This window comes from Aulostomus chinensis, chromosome 4 (genome assembly GCF_037954235.1).
Source record: "Aulostomus chinensis isolate RoL2024-O1b breed Wild chromosome 4, RoL_Achi_v1.0, whole genome shotgun sequence".
NCBI classification, from domain to species: domain Eukaryota; kingdom Metazoa; phylum Chordata; class Actinopteri; order Syngnathiformes; family Aulostomidae; genus Aulostomus; species Aulostomus chinensis.
In genome coordinates this window covers 3100699-3123192 of record NC_141323.1, presented here as the reverse complement: position 1 = coordinate 3123192, position 22494 = coordinate 3100699, and positions in this window count along the sequence as shown.

The window sequence follows — 22494 nt, the reverse complement described above, 5'->3', positions numbered from 1 at the left end:
TCTCATCATAATGAGGTGAAGGAGCGGTTCTGTTGTGACCATAACAAATGTATTTTCTGTCTCTGTGCTTTTGAGGAGCACAAGGGCCACGACATCATGGAAGCTGCTTTGGAAAGAGCCAAGAGGCAGAAAGACATCGAGGTCTGTTGCTGGAGGTTCCAGCAAACATCTTAAGGTCATCAACGTTGTTGTGCGCTGAAGAGCTAATTGGTCAAAAATAATGATAATCGATAATTATGAATATAATTATTGATTATTAAATAAATTACTAATTAATATTAAATATTAATTATTCGGGGCACCACCCTGATGAGTTCAGAGAAACTATAATACGACCAAACTTGTAACAGTTATCAGTCTTGAACAGAGTTTATCTCCTAAACAGTCAATATTCTGTAACATTAACTACCAAGGGACAGCTCTGATGTTGAAGGATGAGATCCGAGCACTGGCTATTGCTTAGACACGCGACCACAAGTTCATACACAAAAGACACTACGACTTCTCTCATATAATCAAAATATATTTATTAACACAGTGCATCCATCAATCAGCAACACGTTGGTATAACGGTTATCTAACCAAAAGACACAAGTGATAATATGTGTGTGTGTGTGTGTGTGTGTGTGTGTGTGTGTGTGTGTGTGTGTGTGTAAACGTGTGAGTGAGGGAGTGAGGAAGGGGAGAGGGAGTCTGGTTGCCTAGCAACCAGTTAGCCTCGCAGCAGGGTTAACAGCTAGGCTAGTTAGCTGATGCTAGCTAGTTAGCACCGTGGAGGTAGAACTTACGGAATGTTAATAACTAAGCGGAGCGCTTAGCGCGCGCACGACTGGACTTCCGTCACATAAACAGAGCATTCATAGACATTATACAACACACTAAGCTATTTCTCTGCCCAGAAAATGCCTAGTTAAAGGAATCGTTACTTGACCCGGTGGAGCGGTAAGGTATTCGGTTTCCGTGTATCGGAGCGTGGTTCGGCTCGACTCGGAGGGCAGCAGAGTGGCGGCGGGGCAGCCTGCAGGGTCTGCTGGAGTTACTGGTGGGAAGGATGAAGAAGCTGTTGAGCTTTCTTTCACCAGGGACCAGTTCACGCAGACTGCGTGGCTCGACGGTGGCTTCTCTGGACGCTGTGACAGGAGGGAGAGAGTTGTCCTTGTGGAACCTGAGGGTTGAATCTTCTGAAGACGTTAAAAACCACCCAAGGGAAGAAAACCACAGAGAGAAGAAAATCACAGAGAGAGAGAATCTTCTTCGCGCTGAAGTTTATATGTGGAGGCTGATGATGCCACTTCCTGTGGGATGATACTGGCTCTCAGCCAATAGCATTTTGACAGGTTCTTGGATGTGGTCAGTGGCCAGGTTCTCAGAGGGGGGCCAGTGGCCAGAGTCATCACACCTCTTTTACGATCCTTTGTTCGAGAGCATGTGGTCACTTGAATTCAGGCTTTGTAAAGGGGTGTTGGGCCTCACAGGCCGAAAGCCTTCTTCAGCTGGACTAATTGTCACATCTCTGAATTAATCTCTTGGTCTGGTTGAGTTGGCACAACAACTTCTCTGCTGCAAAACAGAGAAAAACCAAGAAGCCTCAAATGAAAGAAGAAGCTGAGAGGGGAGATTGATGAGCTCAGGAGGAGAGACTCAGAGCTGGAGAAGCTGTCTCTGTCTGACAATGACATTGAGGTTATAGAGGATTACCCTTCATTGTCACGACTCTGTAAGTCACCCAACATCAATCCTGGGTCCTGCTATCAGGAGTTGAAAGGTGCCTTGTCCAGGCTGAACCAGAAGAACCACCTGACCAGCAGCTAGAATCACGCACTGCTATCAGAGTACAGCTGCTATGTCCTCCTCCAGCGTCTCTGAACCAGACACACATTCTCTTGAAACAATGGAGCCATGGCTGAGTTGATTCAGCTTGATTGATTGATTTATTGACTGACTGATTGATTGAGTGATGATCGTACAATCTGGTCACTGTTGCATGGTAACATAACGTGAATGTCGAGAGCTGAAAACGCACTCGACACAGAATTAAAGAAGCCAAAATAAAATTAAATGTTTTTCTTCTTCCTTATATCTTACTCTCAGAGAAGGACAGATTGAGAGAGATACTGGATGAGAGCTCTGTGTGTGTGTGTGTGTGTGTGTGTGTGTGTGTGTGTGTGTGTGTGTGTGTGTGTGTGAATGAGTGAGCGAGAGTTGTGTGTCATGTCATTATGTTAATGGTGGGTCCCAAGGAGTCACCAAATTTCTGTTTTGGGTCTTGAGCCGAAAAGTTTGGTAACCCCTGCCTTAGCCTAAGACTGAACCATAAATTCTGTGGTTTAACAAAGAGGACTTTGGATGGTGTGTGATTTACCTTTTTATCTCCAATTCAAAGTGGCTGGATGGGTTTGGGAGTGTCACTGAATGAACTCCAACCATTTGAGAAATCAGATTTGGTTGAAGTGTGTTTCCTAGAAAATCCATCCATTTTCTACCGCTTATCCCGTTAAGGGTGGCGGGGGGTGGAGCCTCTCCCAGCAGCCTTCAGGCGAGAGGAGGGGCTTAACCTGGACAGGTCACCAGTCCATGGCAGGGCCAACACATAGAGACAGACAACCATTCACACTCACAGTCACACCTACGGTCAATTTAGAGTATTCAATTACAGTAGCCTAGTCTCCTCTTGATGTCTTTGGACTGTGGGAGGAAGCCGGAGTACCAGAGAGAACCCACGCAGGAACAGGGAGAACACGGAGACTCCATACAGAAAGACCCCGTGCTCGAGGGGGGACTCAAACCCCGGAACCTTCTTGCTGTGAGGCGACAGTGCTGACCACTGCACCACCGTGCTGCCTTTTCCTGGAAAATATATGAAGAAAAACATATTTTTCAGAAAAAGACTGAATTTAAAAATAAATGTATCATGATTTTGTCCTTATGTTCCAAATCGCTGGACAGTTTGACCGTGCCCACCTTGCTAATATGCATTTAGGGGTTACTGCCAGCTGTCCCTTGTCGTCAGGTGTTCCGCCATCCTGCGATAGGGCCGCCCCGGTGCCCTGTTCCAGTTGTGAGGAAATCTGTTACCTGAAGCTTGTCAAGGGCATAACTGCTGCCTGCTCAGAATTCCTTTTTAACGCGACACGTCTTAAGCCTTCAAGCCATAACATGTCTATACATTTGATGTATTTGAATATAAATGAGAAGAACTAATAACTTTTTACACAAACAACATAACTAAAGGAAAAAAAACAATATTACTTCTGCTTTCTGGCACAGCTTTCATTCATTTGTCTTATTTCCACTGCATAGCAGGAATGGTAAATTTAATTCTGGGTAAAGATCATTTAATTCAATTATTACATGAATATGTCACCTTGTTTATCTGATTGTTTTGTGGGCCCTCCAGGAAAATCTATTTTACACGTTTAAATTTAATCTCTTAATTAAGGAGGTCTTTTCCTAATTTCAGCAGTAGAACTGCATTGATTGCAGTCAGATTTAGTGATTAGTGCAGCAAAACAGCAGTGAAACAGCTAATACAGCATGAAATATGGGTAGGGTTGATGCTATCAAATGATTTCTCCCTCTGAGTGTGTGTGTGTGTGTGTGTGTGTGTGTGTGTGTGTGTGTGTACACACACATATGAGCATTGTCTGACAACTTCACTTATTATGATGGAGCATGTCATCTGGTGCATTTACTGTATGATATTATTTAAGAAACAACAGAACCCTGCAGCTAATAAAGGTGCTAGAGCATCATGTCAGATTTAAAATGTTAATCATAAAGAGCTGCTGTTGTATCATCTAATATGCAAATGATTATAAAACAACACAGAGGAAATAAATGATGCTTCAAATCTGTCAAGCACAATGTCACATTGCTTCCACTTGTTTGCTGTTGTTAAGACACACAAACTCTTTGAAATTCGAGATACTGGTACTTACTGACGCACTCATGCTGTGGAACAAAACATAAAATATCCTAAACCAGTGTGATCACTGAACATGTGTCAGGCTGAAAACTAACAACCAATTCATTTCATGATGAGAGAACCAGACAACAGCTGAACACGTATTTCTGTGCCTCACCCCTACACGAATATTGAACATAAGATTGTGCAGTTAGCTTAGCAGCGCTGTTCTACGTACACACAGTGTATTGTTGATTAGCACATCATAACATCTTATTTTCTCAGTTAAAAGGGGTGTTTGGGTAGGGTCTGGACAATTCTTTAAAACTATGTTTAATTAAAAACGATGAAACCAAACACTAAACCCAGCACTTGTGGTCAAGTTGACTTGTGGTGCCACTTTCAGTTTACAATCCAGAACCAGATACAGAAACAGTTGATGATGTCGTGTTACACCCCTACCAGGTAGACGACTGTACATGCACCCACATGAAAGTGTAATCCTTTGCATCAGGTCAGACTTGATGAACAACAGGAGAATAACTTCAATCATCTGTAAAAGGTTAGCTGTTGGACAGCTGCACCTTGACAGTGCTAACATGTAAGAGAAAATACTTGCTGTTGGTCATTGAGAAGACTACATGGGAAAAATCTGCAATAATATAAATCAAATCTTTACGTGAGATCGTTGTTAAAAAGTCAGGATATAAGTACATTGTTGCACACACAGTTAATGTCTCAGAACAGAGAAAGATTTGTGTGAAATTGTGAGACCTCAGCTTTGGCTCGCTTCAGGGGACCTGTTTGTAGTATAATGTTATTCTGGCCGGTGGACACGTCTTGTTCTGGCACAACAAAAGGAGACTCATTGAAGGAGAAGAGGGAGCTGCCTTTCAAACAGCATATATTAAATGTCTTTGTTTGCTTCTTTTACCTTTTGTATTTCACTGTTCTTTGAGTTTGTCTAATGTCTGCAGGCTACAGTTCTAACAAGACTCCCTGCTGGTCTCTGATCCCACAATATTTCCCTCACTGCCACTGCAGCTACACGGTCAGCGCACTGTAAATATAATGCAGATTCTTTAAAAAATGAAATTGAATATGCGGGACATTTATGCAATTTTATGCGATGAATTTGCCAGAATTTGCAAAAATTGCGCGAACTTGCAAAAACTGAAGTTTGATGAATAAGGGAAAAAAAGTGATTCCCCCCAACACTCTGTACTCACTGAGCTACTTCCTTCATGTAAAGAGTCACTTCTAATGACTTCCTATGACAAGCAAACTTACTGCATCACAGGAAGTGCTGGGAATAGTTAAGTTCTCATCTTGTTTTATTTCAGACCTAAATAAACACATGGCTCAAACTTACAAATCAGTGATGAGTCAAACAAGTTCCAAGCTTATTTTTGTAGGCAAAATCGACGGATTTGCGGACTTCATTCTTCGTGGGGTTTGCAGCTTTCTGATGACATCACTTCACAATGTTCCCGTGATCAGGAGGAAAATGGCTTGCTCGTGTGAAGTAAACGCAACAGTTTTCAACTTCCTGGGAAGATATGTGTAATTATTTTGCAATGAAAACGCAGAGATTAGGATATTCATGCAAGCCACGCATATTTTGTGCATTTTGCGGCAAAGTGCGGCATCTTTGAAAAAAATGACGCCCCACATAAATGTGTGGACTTCACTTGATTATATATTGAATTATGCGGTCACATGTTTTTCTGGAGGGACTGACAATGGTAGCAATACATTGAAATATCCTACTAAACCTTCAATACAATCAGTTTTGAGTGCTTGAGGAAGATCTGCAGTCAAAATGGATAGATACATGGTTGTATTGAAGCAATACCCCCAAAAACTGTATTTAGCTTTTCAAGTACACACCAATAGGAGTCTTCAGCTCATGAGACATTTTCTCCTGCTTCATCACTTCTTTATGACCCCAGAATGCAGAAAGAACTAGCCACAAATATATCTTGCATGAAGTTAATTGAAACTGACTTTCAATACCAAAAATGTCCAAAAATAGCAGTAGTTAAAGGTATTGCTGGTTTCTACCATAACCCAACAAATTAATAAGGAAAAATAGCTTTGTGCTCAACAGGTATATATGGAATATTTGAAACAAAATACACTTGAGAGATGGAATATTATTTTAACAGACAAATAAGTTCAAATACCAGGGAGTCCAATTATTGTGACAACTGTTTACATATAATATGATCCATTCCAATCTGGTGTTTACATGCACTGACACATTTAATCAGAAGAGATGTGAGATGTGCAAAATTATCAATCCATCCATTTTCTACCACTTATCTTGTTAAGTGTCAAAGGGGGGCTGGAGCCGATCCCAGCAGCTTTCAGGTGAGAGGTGGAATTCAACCTGGACTGGTCACCAGTCCATCACAGGGCCAACGCATATAGACGGACAACCATTCACACTCACAGCCACGCCTACAGCCAATTTAGAGTATCCAGAGGAAGCCGGAGTACCCATAGAGAACCCACACAGGCACAGGGAGAACATGCAGACTCTACACAGAAAGCTCCCATGCTCAAGCTGGGGCTCAAACCTGGGGCTTCTCACTGTGAGGTGACAGTGGTAACCACTGCACCACCATGCAGTCTGTGCAAAATCATGCATTAATCGATTATTAATCACATCAAAACAGTTCAGAATTTGTGGGTTTCCTATGTGTGGGTGTTTGATAAAATTTAATTCATTTGGACAATTCTCCAGAATGGACCACTTTTGCTTGGTACCAGTCATTTTTTACACGTGGAGAAGCCTCACCACACATTGTTACAAGATGGCGCATGTGCAGCCAGACAATCCATTTCCCTGTTTACATGACGCAATTTTTCTTTTGGTTGGACTATGAAAAGGTATAAACTACTCCTCTGAACCACATTGAAATTTCACTCTATTTGGACCTGTTTAGTCTGACTAAGGTGTTTATATGGGGCATTATTTTTGTTTTGTTTTGCCCTTTTAAACATCTTTGACTATCAGGTTCCATGTAAACCCAGCTGGATATTCATACAGCCGTTCCCTCAACCAGTCCAACCAGCTCACAGTTCATTATCTATATGATCAGCATACATCAATACAGAGTTCTGTTCATGGTTCTATGCTGCTGCATCCTCCACAGCCTTGTCCCACATTACCATTGTTTTTGATTTCTTTTTGTCTATATCTCTTTAATATGAGTACTCTTATCAAAGGTTGTTTGAGTCCAAAATCTGATAAGGGATTTTTGACTGTGTCAAACTTCCTTTCCCAGAGCATCACATGAGAAGAGTGACAAAACTAAAAAGCATTGTGTTGAATTAAATGGCTGAAACCTGGAATGTCCAGTCTGAAATGAGATTTTGTCTGATGAATAAACCAGAGACTGAGCAGTCCCAGTGAAGCAGGACATTCTCAGAGGCTACAAGCCTCACGAAAAGCAAGTCTTGTGGTGGAGAAAAAAGAAACATATCAATTGACGAAACAGTTTTTTCAATGAGCCTCAATTTCTACAGCATAGTGGGAAACAAACAAATTCTTTTCGTCACTTATTGAGCTCGACTATGCGATGTACCACAATTCAAAAATCTTTCCACAAAATCACACAACACATGAGACTTAAACAGTTATTTCTGTCACCTGAAAATTGTAATTATTTACCAGAGCATGATTAAAAAACATTAATTTCTCTTTCACACCAGCAAAGCCTGAACAATACAAAACAATTGCTACACCACTGCTGTCAGTCCAATAAATCTTTGCACTTCCAATACTGAAAACAATCACTTCCAGTCTTCTATCCAAAAACAAATACAGAAATTGATGATTTCTCAATTGAAGATAAAAAGAAAAAGTCATGAATAAAGACATCTCAGCCTAGAATGGTTTTATCATTTATTGTCTCCCTGGAGATCCCTAAATCTTACTCACTAAGATCTTCTGGGTGTCCTGAAATCTAGGCTCACATCAGCAGACCTGGTTTGTAGCTGCCCCCCTCTACAACACTCTTCCCCTAATCACAGATTCAATAAAAGCTTCAAAAAACTTTTCAAGACTCACCTGTTCTGTTAGCACTTTGTCCTGTTTGTTTGCTTGCCGTGAGTATCCTTTTTATTGCTCCATCATCTTGGTCTGTCTTTTACATCTGCTTATCACTCTAAAAGCAATTTTTGAAAATTAACTTTCTAAATTGGAACAATTACGTGTACCATTTTTCGTTTTTTTTTCTCTTCCTACCTCACTTTTACCTCTCCATTCTCCATCACAGCTCATCTACCTGATAATATTCCCCTGAACACATCATTTTAAAAAAAAATTGTACTCCCTCTCACTATTGTCACCTTCACATGGGGCGATGTACGGATTGGTCATCTCTTCAATAGTCGTAATGGCCTTCTTTTAGGTTCGGATCATTAAAAAGAAAATTTTTTACAAAAACAGAAAGCTTAAGTTAGTAAGCCTTTATGGGATATGATGCACATGACGTTTGCCATCAAAACATCCAAGTTAAGTAAGACATGATTGCATTATTGGACAAACAGCTGGCTTCATGAAGGTTCAGCCTATCGATATTCAACAAAGTTTAAAGCACGTGGTTTGCTTGAACCTATTACTGGGCTGTAGGGTTTCTACTGTGAGACTCATCAAATGAACGATCTTGCATTGCTTCACTGAGGGTGGGCCAATACTTGCAGGGCATCCAGGGTGTGTTTGCCAAGAGAAGAAATGGGATCCATGATTACGCCTCGTCTATGATACCTTTTTTACCTTCTAGGCGTTGTCCTGCCCTGCTTGTGCAACAGCCTGCAGGTGAAATGTCCCCTTCCTGCACTAAACTCCACTGTTAGCCGTTCGAAGCCAAACAGACTGTGAGCTTTCTGCGGGGCAGCCATGTTAGCATAAGGTGAGATCATGGGTAAGGAAGAGCACATCTATGAAAAGTAAAAAGGTTCAAGGACAAAGTTCTTCCCATGGAGTGACCTTGAGGAGGGGAAGTCCTGGTGAAACCTGAGCTCCTGAAATTGCCTTAGCCTGCAGGTTTTGGCACATCTGCCTTGGCTTTACTTTCAGCCCCAGAGGTTGGCACTTAGTTTTGCAATTTAGAAGAATGATTTGGTTAATTTACAGACTATTCTAGTGTACTTTCATGTTAGTTTATTGGGTATTTTTCTTTGCCAAATTGCGTAGTTGAAGACTTTACACCAAAGTAGTGTCTTAGATAGATACCCACATTGATCAAACACACATCCAAAAACTTTAAATACTACTGTAAACTCTGTGATGCCTCCCGCAACTCACGATAAGGATTAAATGTGTAGAACTACAAGTGTACAGTTGCCTCACAAACAAAAAGGCTTCCAATATCAGCCGTGCAATGAATTACAACCTCTGAGGTCAGTTGGTGCAGTTCACTTCAAAGAGGGGAAAAGGTTTGTTTGCGCATCCACAGTCTGACCGGTTGCCCAGACAGGTGACCTTTTTACCTCACGTCATGGCATGAAAGATGCAACCTGCTGCTGTATGAATTCTGGGTAACCTTACCACATAGGCAGGACATGTCTAAGTATAGCTGCCTGCAGTGTGACGGGTCAGGAGGTGTCAGTGATTAAAGCTGCCTCTGTCCTGTTTTAAGCTGGTATTTGGATTTCAGGAAGACACAAGCGAACCATCGCTAAAATCCTCCTGAATTCATGCAAAGAGTGTACGGTGAGGAATCACTACATGATGATGTGAGCTGACATTAAGTGAAGCTGGATGTTTTCCCAAGCTGAGAGTTGAAAAAAAAAAAAACAGATATAGCAAGACAGGAGACACGCTGGCACCTGAGCCTGATGTGAACTCTTCCTGCTGTTTCAAACTTTCCGGAGTGACACCATAATTATATAAGCAACAGATCAGGATTCAGCTCAAATCCTTACACACTTTAATCTTCAATGTTTTACACGTCTACTCCCGATGAGACAAGCTTGTGGTTGTTGAGATCACAGTGTATATTTATGGTTACATTGATGTGTTGAATGATTAAGGATAGCAGAAAGAGAAAGGGGTCACTGCTGAGGCAGCAGGGGAACTGGTCCGATACTTGTGCCCTACTCTGACTGCCAAACACACAAGTTCTGCAAGTTGAAGGACAGAGTGTCATTTGCATGATGACATTTAAATCATTTCAGAGAAGATATTTTAGAAAAGACAGTTTCAATAATTGAGATGGAAATGAGAGTTATTGATGCAATGTAGCATGTTTCCCTCTTGCTTGTTTACATAGACGGAAATATTTCGATATTAACTAGAGTAAGAAATTACTGTGAATAAGACAACATGGTCAAGAGCATTTCTATCTTTTACTCAAATACAGTCGTCATCTGAGTAAGCAAGAATCAAATCAAGTGCGGCATACTTTGATCTCTCAGTTGCATTATTGAAGTGTGCGTATACATGATAACATTTTAATCACACTATGATGTTTTTGTAACATTTTACAACACATATAGGAAACAAATGGCTCAACAACACAGCTCCATTACATCGTAGGTATGGCATAAAACAAACAAACTGGGGCACACCGGTAAAGTGCATACCATGTGACCAAGGCCTTGCAGAGAACAGGCATCGATTCCAGCCCTGGTCCTATTCTGTATATCATCCCCCTCTCCCTTCCCCCTTTCCAGTCATTTCTACACTATACTATCTAATAAAGCATTAAAAATGAAAAAACAAAAAACTTTAAAAAATAAACAAACTGTGGTCTCCTCTCAAAATCCTCCACCAAAATCAATGCTAGGTTTTTCTCCCCTAAAACCTGTTCCTTCTCCTCCTCTAATTGGATCTCACGCACACGCCTTAGTTAGGCACCAAGCACTGGGACAGAGTAGGGCAGCGGGTGGCTCTTCAAGAGATTTGCACCCAATCTTCCTATTGCCATTTCCACCTGGGTCCAAATAGGATAAGAAACTTTACCACCAACTTTGTCGTGTAATTTGCTTAAATGATAAATGGCTGATGCAAACTCATCACTTGCGATGCAGGAGAACTACATCAGCTGAAGACCAATTCTCAACTGTCCAGCTGCTCCGTATACTTCTGTGTATATGTTTTCTGATTGGTGACAATATTCATTTTTTTTCTTAACAGTACATAAAATGTGAAAACATATCTGTGGCAATTTAAATATGGTGTAACTCATGTGTCCAGCAGAGAGCATTGCAGCACCTCCGCCTACTTCATTTCACAGTTTTATTTTGGTCTTTATTTGAATAGTCAGGAATGACAATGTTAAATACTTTTATGTATGTATTTGTTTAAGAAAGCAGCCTTCTGAGTACCTAGCCTGGTATCAGGCTCAAAAATCCCACATCAGTGGGACCCTACGTCCACTAAAGTGTCTGACAAAGTTAGCATTAATGTTAGCTGCGCTAGCCAAGCCACTACTGGTTCTAGTGCCCCCTGTGAAGGTAAGGGAGTACATGGGGGGGGGGTGTCAAGGGGGTACAAGACTTTAAATTTTTGGGAACCACTGCTGGAGTGACACGAAGAAAGACATTTATTGAATATTTCAATATTTAGAAGATCAATCGTCAAATTATTGATGATGCATAATGTGGCTGCTTCAAAATGTGAGTAGTTTTGTGAAAGTCAGTGAGGTGGTTTCTTATCCTGCCAACACATAGACAAACAAACAAACAGCAGTGGAAACATAAGGTATTATTTGTTCTGAGGTTTGCCATTTTCAAGCTTGGTACATCTCCCACCAGCTTCTCTCTGTCCTACTTTTTTAGTCTACTTCATAATTATGGTTGTTTATTATATTGTCAGCAAGTCATCCTCTATGTTCCCTTCCACTGCCAGCAAAGGCGCACTTTGATTTCATGTTCATATTGGACAGTTCGGTCGAGAGTTTGCCAGTTTTTGGGGAGGTTGTCGTGGTTGTGACGGAGAATCATGATGGCCCTTGATGGAGGAGGACAGTCTGGTCAGTACCCAGAACAAACCTCCATTGAACCCACCTCTAGTGTCCTTCACCCCTGCCTGTTGACAACTGCCGCTGGTCATGTATCGCAGTGGACAGTCACACCTCTCCTCTTCATTGCCCTTCCCCAGTTGCCATCCTCCAGTGAAACCACTGACCTCTTTGTAACCAACCATGTACATGACATTCCCACAGATAGCTCTGGACAGGTTTTTGGAAACTGCCCTAAAATAAATATCCCATGTACAGTACATATCAAGTATGGACATAACACTGCTTTTAATTTGCTGAGAACTTTTCATTTATTTTAACAGGAAAAAATGAGAGTTGCGAGTTTTTACATAATCTGCAAAGAAATGAGGCAAACTCATTTCTTATCTTAATTCCACACAAGCAACCCGTAATTTACAATAATCGTGCTAAACTCTGATGTACACTCTGCTTGTTAATTATTAAAACACACCATATTTTGCTTGTGAAGTGGAAAAAGGACTGAGGACGAAGCAAGGACATGCTGTCAGGGAAAGACATGTTCAGAGATATAATAAAGGCTGCAGGAAGCAACCAATAAGGCTTTTTATGAATGCAGAAAATAAAAAGTTTTGCATTTTTTTTTCTTTTTTAAATGGCTAAAGATTGCAATAAATGACTTGATGAGCAGCCTTGTGATTTATTCTAAAGGGTTTCTTTGCTTCTTAGTACAGGTAAGTAACATTTATTTAACAATTTCACAATGTTAATTAACAATTAACTAAGCATTAAGTAAGTGTTCACTGATGTATACTGCATATTCCGCTCCCTAAGCATTAACTACATGTTATTCATGCATCCTGATTTTAAAACTTTGCGCTTTGTGGGACATCTCAAAGAAATCCCATAGTGTTTAATATAAGAGCAAATACTTTAAAAACAAATATAAAATAAAAGCAATTGGGTCTGAGACTATTTCTTTAGTGAAACTGTCAGGAATCCTTGAGGGTCAAAATCTTGTCACAATCCAAAAAAGTCCACAAATCTGCCCTCCCACACACTGTCCAAAAAGCCAGACAGTCTCAAGTGAACTGTCCAAAGTAAAGGCGAATTGCCCTTCAAGGTGGAAACACTTCTGTTTTTTTACAACACAGACATGATTGGAAACCACACAACTGAATGAAGCATTTTGTACTTTTCTTGTCCCGAATAATAGACAAAATGCAACGATAAAAATAAAATGAAGGATAAAATATTGTCAGCCATCCTTTCTTATAAAGCAGAATCACATCCATAAAACTTGCTGCCTCCTCTTTTCAGGCGAGTCAGCCTCTATAAATAACCTCCCTGTGGTGTTGGTGCAGAGAAAGCCGAGCTAAGAGTGCCCTCTATGTGCAGCCTGAAGCTTTGAGCCCGCAAATGCAGTCATGCATACAGCCTCATATGTACCCTGGGTGTACAGACCCAGGCGTGTCTGCCACTTATTGAGCTGCAGCTGCTTTTGGATCAGCTCTGAGTTAATCCCTCATATATGTGATCGGTAAAAAGTTTTCTCCTGAGATGCTCCATTTTCCCTCATGGGCTCCATATTAAGAGCATCTGAGGTAAAATTCAGAGGGAAAGCTTCATGTTCCTGCTGTCCTCCCTATGTGCAGTGTCATCAGAAGTTAAGTGGGAAGGCAGGCCAGATCAAAGCTCTAAAACAGATCTTCACTGTCTAACTTTATAGCAGCTCAAGCTAGAGAAACCCTGTCACAACCTCCCAATGATTTTCCTTCATTATTCCCTCCAACGCCAGAATTACTGCATGCACACGCACACACGCGCACATACACACACCAGTCATGGTTGTGTAACTCAAATCTCTCCGTTTGAAGTCTTGTTTGGTTAATAAGTCTATTACCGAGCATAAAAACTGCAATTAGATGGAAAATCTGGAGGAAAAAAAAAAATCCCAACTGATTTGTTGCAGTCACAGAGTCTATCACCTGGAGTTACTCACAACAGTGTGTGATGGAATTAACCATCTTAATCAAATTACATATGATGGATGTTACACATCCAACTTATTAAAAAGTAAATGGTATCAAAACATAAGTAACATTAAATATTGCTCTTCTAGACCACAATTAAAAAATTTTAGGTTTTTGTAAGGGTTGCACATTATTGGATTTTTTGCTGATATCTGATATTTTTGATCTGATTTGGCCAAAATGTCCCAATTTTCTGAATAAAAATAAGTCCATGTCGTACTGACATTTTGTTCAGGTTTAAAAAAAAACACATCTGAACATTGTGAATTGGGAAAAAAAGGCTTTTATTTGTTTCCAACACATTGGGGGGGGGGGGGAAATCATTTATCTACTTTACTGATTTCTCATAATAAACATCACTTAATAATAAAAAAGGAGGCTTAAGCAACACTGAGCTGACATGATACCGATATATACACATGATGTGCTATATAGACAAATAAACATAAAGGGCACTTTAACTGAAAGATTGAAAGATTACAGTGAAATAAATACAGTTTGCAGGAAAAACATTAGTTTGTGGACTGGTTTAATGCCTCGACTTTAGCATTGTTTCTCATCTCACCGGACCTTGGAGCCTCTGGGGACAAGCATTGTGTCCATCTTAATAATTTTTCGACCGCAACAAATACTTTATATACAGCCCATGTTTCCTTAGCTCCCTGTAACAAATCTGTATTGTCTCGCTCAGGTGGTTGAGCGGTTAGAGCGCATGTCTCACACACATCTGACCTCGGTTCGGAACCCGGTCCTTTGATGCATGTCACACCCACCTCTCTCTCCCTTATGTCCTGTCTGTTTACTGTTAAATAAAAGCGTCTATGCCAAAATAATCTAAAAACACAAGACAAATCAGTGTTAAAAAATAGTGATGTGACATTTGTCTTGTCTGGTACGATTAAGGCGCAAGAACAGATCTCTACTTTTCTGGGTTGCTTTCATTCCTCATCACACGGTGGAATGGTCCTTCACAGAGTTTGAGCTGCAGCACAGGCAGAACTAATGGAGTCATATTGAAAACCCACTCCTCAACACTGATGTCACGCATCGCGGCTGTATTTTAGATGCAGTACTGAAAACAGACATTTACTCTATATCCCATAATATTCAAACAGATTTGAAATTAAAAAAACATGAACGTAATCAATAAGGAATCTGCATAAAAAAATAAAAATCAAATCCAATCGAACCGCTTTAACAGGGAAACATGGCATTTTACATCTTTAAACGCTTTTCTGGGAATTTCAAACTGACAATTGCAGAGCATCAGACTACTGTTCGTAACAGACACATGGATTATCCGATTGCTTGGTTGGTTGGCGAGAAGAGTGAGACTCAGTCCAAAAGGGAGATTATTTAAGAAGTGAAGCTTGTTGGCCTGATGAGGTGAACATAAATGAACCTTATGGATTTTTGAAAACACTGACCTAGATAATCCGGTTCTCTGAGCCCCTGATTTATGGGGATGGAGCTTCTCTTCCTTGTCAGCTGAATAAGGTTGCTGGTCTCCTTACTGCGCTACAACTGAAATACTTGAAACACTCTTGTTAATCAGGTCTTGGCTTTTGAAAAAATCTTTGTAGAATAACATTTATATTTTGGATGGATTTTTGTTAGGAGTCTGGCCCCCTCAAGGACAGCTGATTAGTCCCCAGCAATGACAATATTCCTTAATTGGTCCTGTACTGGAGATTACAATTACTCAATGAGGCCCCCCATACCAAATCTGGACAGGGTGGAGGTGGGAGAGCCCCCAAGTTCCCTTACTTGGGGCTCCCAGAATACCTAAAAACACCCCTGGACTCATCACAGCTGAAAGTGCTCCTGACAGGGCTCTGGTCACCTCTAGCACCTGAACTACAAATACACATCATGGTTGTATGTTCAGGTCACATTGACCTTTGACCACATACATTTTTTCACTTCATGCTTGAGTCCCAGTCACATTTGTGCCAGATCTGAATAAAATCCCTCAAGGCCTTCCTCATATATTCCATTAACAGGCCGGACTGATATTCACAGATCACTTCGCCAGTTTTTGCTTGGGTGACACAACCCACCCTCAAATGCATGGCGATGAGTGATGGACCAGCCCTATTTTCAAAACCACCTACACCAATCGACCCAATTGCATAATTGCTACAGATGACGTCAGAGAGACGGACCCGATTGCTGAAATGTCAAACACACACACACACACACACACACACACACACACACACACTTAAGAACATGAGAGCCACAGCGCAGCAGTAAATAATAGATAAACGTGTCTTACCGTCACTGCTGCTCCTCTGCTGGACATTGTCAATGACGTCAACAGACTCGTTCATATTTCTTTCTTCGTCCCCATCAATATGAAGGCCTCTAAATGGCCCTGTGCTCGATAAAAGTGAACGTGGGGAAAAAATGTCTTTTAAAAATTAAATAATCCAGTCAGCTGGGGTCTGGCCGGCTGAAAATGTCTCCCTGAACTTCCTCTGGAAGTCCCGCCGCACCTGCTGCTCCGCTCCTCCTCCAGGTTCCTTCGGATTCACTTCACTTTCCATGGCGCTTTTTAGTTCACTGTCAGTTTCTCAAACCAAGCCAGAGTCCATATAAGACTCACCGAACTCATCCTCGTCTTGAATCCCATCACCGCCATCTTGTGTCCGTTATTTAGTTCCTCAAGGCTCGTGCCCATAGCCGCTGTCACCAACGCTAACGTTAGCGTTAGCATCGCTAGCTAATGCCGCACAGCCGGAGATATTTCTGGAGAATAAATCTGTTATCCTGACACAGTTTTCGCCTTCAGCTAAAACACTTTTTTGGTTGTTGTTTTTTTTTCCCCTCTGCTCTCGTCCTTGTTCGTCTTGTACCCAAATTACTTGTTATCGTGAGACCAGCCGCAGGCGATGCTAGCCGAGTTTCCTTTCTGCCTCTCAGCCTTGACACATGACCTTACACGCAGGGGATCATGGGATCCTTTAACTCCCTGGATGTAGTGAATTCTCAGAGAAAACGTTTAACAAATGGCACAATTTGGCAATTTTGGGAAAGTTTTGGTTTGCCATACCTTACAGAATTTAAAGAAGAGAAATATATGACTGTGGGTTTTTTTCCATTGTTGTTCTTGTTCTTGTGGAGAGAGGAGCAGCCCTTCGAGCATTTGCCCAAATTCCGGATGACCAGTCTGTTGTAGGCAATATTCTTTGACTTTTTTGTTTTACAGTGGATATAAATGTGAAAAGACAAAGGACATGTTTCATCTGACCTTAAAGGACCCCCATTTCTTGTGAGCATTTTGGTATCTTTTGGCTTATAAACATTTTTTTGCTTTTAGTCATTCAAATGCCAACCGAGAGCAACAAAATGAGCCTTTCATCGCTTAAAAGCTGAGACTTTTCCCTCAGAATGGAAATATTTATTTATGCAACACTATAAAGAAATATCCTCAAGTAAGCTGGATACCTGATGGTTGTCCTCCATAAACATCATTAATGCACATTTTGACGAATTTCTTTGAAAAAACATGTTCTCAAAACACATTTTCATAATAACGTAAAACACTGCAAACCCACAACAAATATATTCACTTTACAAGGTTGGTGGGATTTTTTTTGTTTTTTTTTTTTTTGCTGGCAGTTGAATAATTCCCAGTAAAAAAAAAAAAAAAAAAAATCTTGATGCCTTTTGAAAGCGTCTTCCTGACACCAACCTGCAGTACCTCTCAGTCAGCGGCAGAACAAACAGCCACCTCTTCCCTCTACAACCTGGCGATGGAGCAGACAGATGTGCTGATATGCCATCTATAGCCGCGGGCCTTTTCTGACTTCTAAAGGCTTCTGCTGTCAAAATGGGGCGCCTGGGAGTGCATGACACAAAAGTTAAATGAAGGTTAAATGGAAGCACTTCAAAGTGTGAGATCTCCACAGAAAAATAACGGAGGAAAGGTTAATGTGTGTCTTGTTGAGACACCAGAGCAGCTTGTAGCTTTTGGGCATAACGGTTTGAGGTCCAGTTTGGGTCAGAGCGCCTCGGGGCCACCGTTTATTGATTTTGCTCGCACAGTTGCTGAGTGTAGTACGATAGCAGGGTTTTAAAATGATGCTCCGAGAGCAGTTTCCTTCCTCTGTTATAGTGTGTAATAGACTTGAAGACAATAACCAGGTGCATGTGTGTGAGTTGGATATGACGGAAAGACCTTGATTCAAATACTGTAGAAATGATCCAGAAAAGCTGGATTGCTTTCATTTGAATTGCTTTTGCTACACATGTCAATGTAAAGCAGTACTTATTCACTTATCAATTCAGTTCACAAAGTTTTGTTGTTGTTGTTTTTTCACTGTTGACTTCTGTTGACTTCTGACCAAAGAAAAAAAAAGAACCAGCCACGTACCAGAGCTTGGCACTTTCTGCATTCTGGAGTCACAAAGAAGTGATTCAGCGGTGAAAACACGCCTTCATGAGCTCAGCCACCCTTTGCTGATCATGAAGAGTAAAGAATAACTTGGTGATACGCAAGATAAAATCAACTTTAAGCGGCAATTCGGATTCAGGCACTCTTAAATTATGCATGTGATGATGAGGAATCAAGCACAGTTGGATGTCTAATAGGAAAAAGCAACGGTCCACGTTACATTTATGCCATCATGCAAGAGAAATAGAGAGAAGCTACTGGTTTCCAGTAGATACAAGGCAATTATTAGCCCAACACCACATCAAAAGAATGGTAATCTCCACTGGGTGCCTGCATCCCCCCCAGTATTTAACCTATTATCACAACATAGTTAGTGAAGAGTGCCTGTATGCCAATGTGACAGTTAATTGCCATCCACTGGAATTCAAAGGCAGCCGACCTGAAACTCCACAGCCTTTCAGGGAATAGATTCTGACACTGTTTTGAAGGTCAAACTCTTGTATTCAAACCCCAACAGCCCCCCCCCCCCCCCCCCCGGGTGTCTGCTCCGGTAGAAACACCTATCACAGGAAACTGGAGATGTTCGTTGTTCTCTCCTCTCTGGTTGACCCTCACTGCCCCATTAAAATCTAGCCGGAAACGCTGCCTGAGGGTCTCCAGACATCATTTTCATGCTTGCCAAGGCATTGCATACTGATGAGAAGGGGGGAGGGGCTACTCCTGGTTTGCATCTTTTGGTGATGACGGTTGAGATTGGTCGCCGGGCAGAATTAACATCATACTTATGCTTGATTATCAGAGGTTTTGAAGCAGGAAGAGAGTAGGAGGAGTCACCCTTTGAATCAAACCGACATGTGCAAGCTCATCCCAGGTCCATGACTCTGGGGTGGTGGGAGAGTCCAGTTCCAAGTCTAAATATACGCATGATAAAGTGCTGGTCTTATCTCGTGAGAAATATTTGCTTGTCTACATACACTGGCAGTGGAACCAACCCTCTGTTCCGTTCTTTGTGAAGCTACGATGTCTCGCTAAGGTAGTAAAAGAAGAGTCGTTGCAGGAAATCAGCAGAAGAAACCAAAGGCGTGTCAGATAAACAGACAGTCTAACTTTCCCGTTCCATTAAAAACTAAGAACAAGTAGAAGAAGAATCGTATTCTTTAGCCAGAAACAAAGTATAGCCCTTTTTAGAAACAGAATGTGCCAAATTTGCGGCCCAGTAGAGGGAATTTGCCGTCTTGTCTGTGTGAAATGGAGGCGTAATCTTCCTCTTTCCGAAAAAGTCGGCACTTTTGTGGGCGTAAAACATTTGACGTGATGTGCAGCGCAAAGTTGCGCGTGAACAGTGACGTACAACATATACGTCAGGAAAATATATATATATATATATATATATATATATATATAAAAAAAAACATGACAGTCTGTAAGTTTCAAAACAGCAGTTTGCCGCTCTGGCTGCCAGCAGCGTTGACATTCTCAGAGGTGTTTGAGAACCGGCGAATGTAATGTTTGAGCTTTTGCTTCATCATCGACACCTCTGCCCACCTCACACCGAGCCGGCACATTAACGGCTTAGATTCACATAGCAGTGGAGGCGGCAATAAGAGCACCCTCGGAGGAGGTATATTGCTGTGCCAAAATTGACCCCAAATTTGCCGCACTTTGTCTGAAACCTCAGATCGAGCTGCAAAAAAGACTGGAAAATTAGTGGCTCAGTGGCCAGCGTGAAAGTGCCTTGTTACTGGTCAGGACTATTGAACACACTAAGACGCATAACATAGTGGGTAACGCTATTTAGGCTAGTTTAGCTTCTGTTAGCTACTAGCTCCGAGCTAAACACATGTGGTTCGTCCCAAGTAGGGACAAACCATCTTTGTGAGCTGGAGACACCTACTGGAGACAGTAATTTCTTTCTATTAAAAGAAATGGAACATCTGAGAGATAAAGCAGATTCAAAGAAACAAGCGATCAATTTGTTTTCATATATACTTTATTAAGCTACTGTGATACATCAGAATTACAAAAACATAAATCCGATTTTTTTTTCTTCTTTATTCCGTATACCCGTGTGGTACTTGTCCTCACTCTGACACGACAGCTGCAGAGGTAGTGGAAAGACATGACGCCATCTTTTAATGTCTTACAGTATATTTGCCCTGATGAGAAAGCACACAATACAGTTCATCTGCTAGTGGAAGGGTACAATGGACTGAGTTCACCGCTGAAATAGAAACCGCACTGATTTGCATGTGAAAATGTAAATAAAGCCATATTAACACGATATATTTGTCGTAGCCTGCATTACATATTCTTAGAGTGTCAATACAGCGAGTGAAGATTAGATAATAAAATATTGATTATTTACACCCAAAGACACATCGATTCATGAACATAACGATCGAAGGGAATTTTTGTTTTTTAAAAATAGAACCGAAATGTCATAATTTGCAAAGAAGCTGCGCATAATAAGGCACAGTTAGCTTAACAACCAGAGATGTTCGACAGTCCTTCAGCCTCCCAGTAGCAAACCATTTTGTACACAATCATCACCAACACATGCTGATCAGGTCTAAAAAAAAATTTAAAAATTAAAAAAAAAAAGTTTGTTCAAAAATTTGCGTGATAGTTTTGCGGATACGAACGCTTGAATTCGGCGAAAAAAATGACCTCGCTTATTCAGCAGGCAGAGGCTTGTTTACCTCGTCTTTATTTTTAATGGAATTTATCGGACCAAATTTAAATGTTCAAAACAAATCAACAACAGAAAATTCTATTAGCTAAAGATCAAATAAAAGAAACTGAAGTTAATATGTATAATTCTCTCATCAATACGGATAATTGCTGCAATCTGCCATTTCTGTCTGCGTAACTCAGTCAATAGCTGAAACCTTTTTTTTTTACCGAGACATCCTTAAAAACAGACGCAGTGCTGAATTCCAAACAAACTTTTAAAATTTTACTTCACTATAATCAATGTTCCAGCCCCTTAACAAACTTAAAAGCAGTCACATTCTACATATTGATTCTTCACATTATTGAAAGAGGGAAAAAAAAAAAAAAAAAACAAGCCAAGAAAACACACTTCAGCCAGCTCTTTTCCTAAAGTGAACACATTTTTTAAAAAAAATGACAATTCTGTGCGTTGGAAGAAAGAATACAAGAGGGAAAAATATTTCAGTTTTCACCTGATTAATTTGGTCTTAAGAAAATCTACTAAATTTATACACATAGAAAAAAAAACAGAAAAAATACAGAAGCTAATCAATATTATTGATAAGGCTATTGGTGCAAGTGAAATTTCACTCTAATTGCTGACTAATCTATAGACATTTTGTTCTTAAAATAAGCATTTTAACAAGCAAACAAGAAACGCATATTTTTGAACTTTTTTTTCTTTTTGCAGTGTAATGTACAAGATAGTATCGGAGAACCTCAGGATGATGATGTCTTGACTGCAAAAAAAACAAACTTTTTTTCCCTGACATTGACAGAGAGCGGAGAGACGGTGCCATTCTAAACAGCACTTGGACTAATTCTGATTGAAAATCCAAAATCATAAATTGCAGCAGTACTCCATCTCGTTTCATCTCAGCACTCTGCAATACCATTTGCATACGATATAAAAAATAAAAACCGTAACTGAGAATATTGATAACACCCCCCTCCCACACATGTAACCCCCTGAAACTGCATCTGATTAAGAGCAAAAAAGAGAACAAACCCAAAAGTGAAAAATAGATTGGACATCAGAGAAATTTTTTTTAAAAAAAGGTAGATCAGAGCTCCTTCACCTTTTAGGTGGTGATGGTTTACATCCAGCAGGGGGCAGTGTTATTTGGTAGAAAGTGATTGTACAGTCGTCCCACAGTGACAATCCTCATGTACTGTAAAGCATAGTGATTTCAGTGAATTAACCAATTAGCAGAATCACATTCAGGAACTTCTAGTCATTCATCAAAGATGTAGAGAAGATACGACAGAGGACGATAAAAAAAAAATACTGTCCCATGTTGGCATGTAATGCTGGTGAGCTGAGTACATTATGGAAGTTTAAATTAATAATTGCAGGGTGAAGTTCAACGTCTGATCAAGTCAGGACTTAAATGACTGTGTCCACATGTTGCAACCCAAACCAAACTCAAAGAGAAGTCATTGGGAGCTTAGCAAATCTAAAAGTGTGCAAACCTCTCCAAAATGATTGTG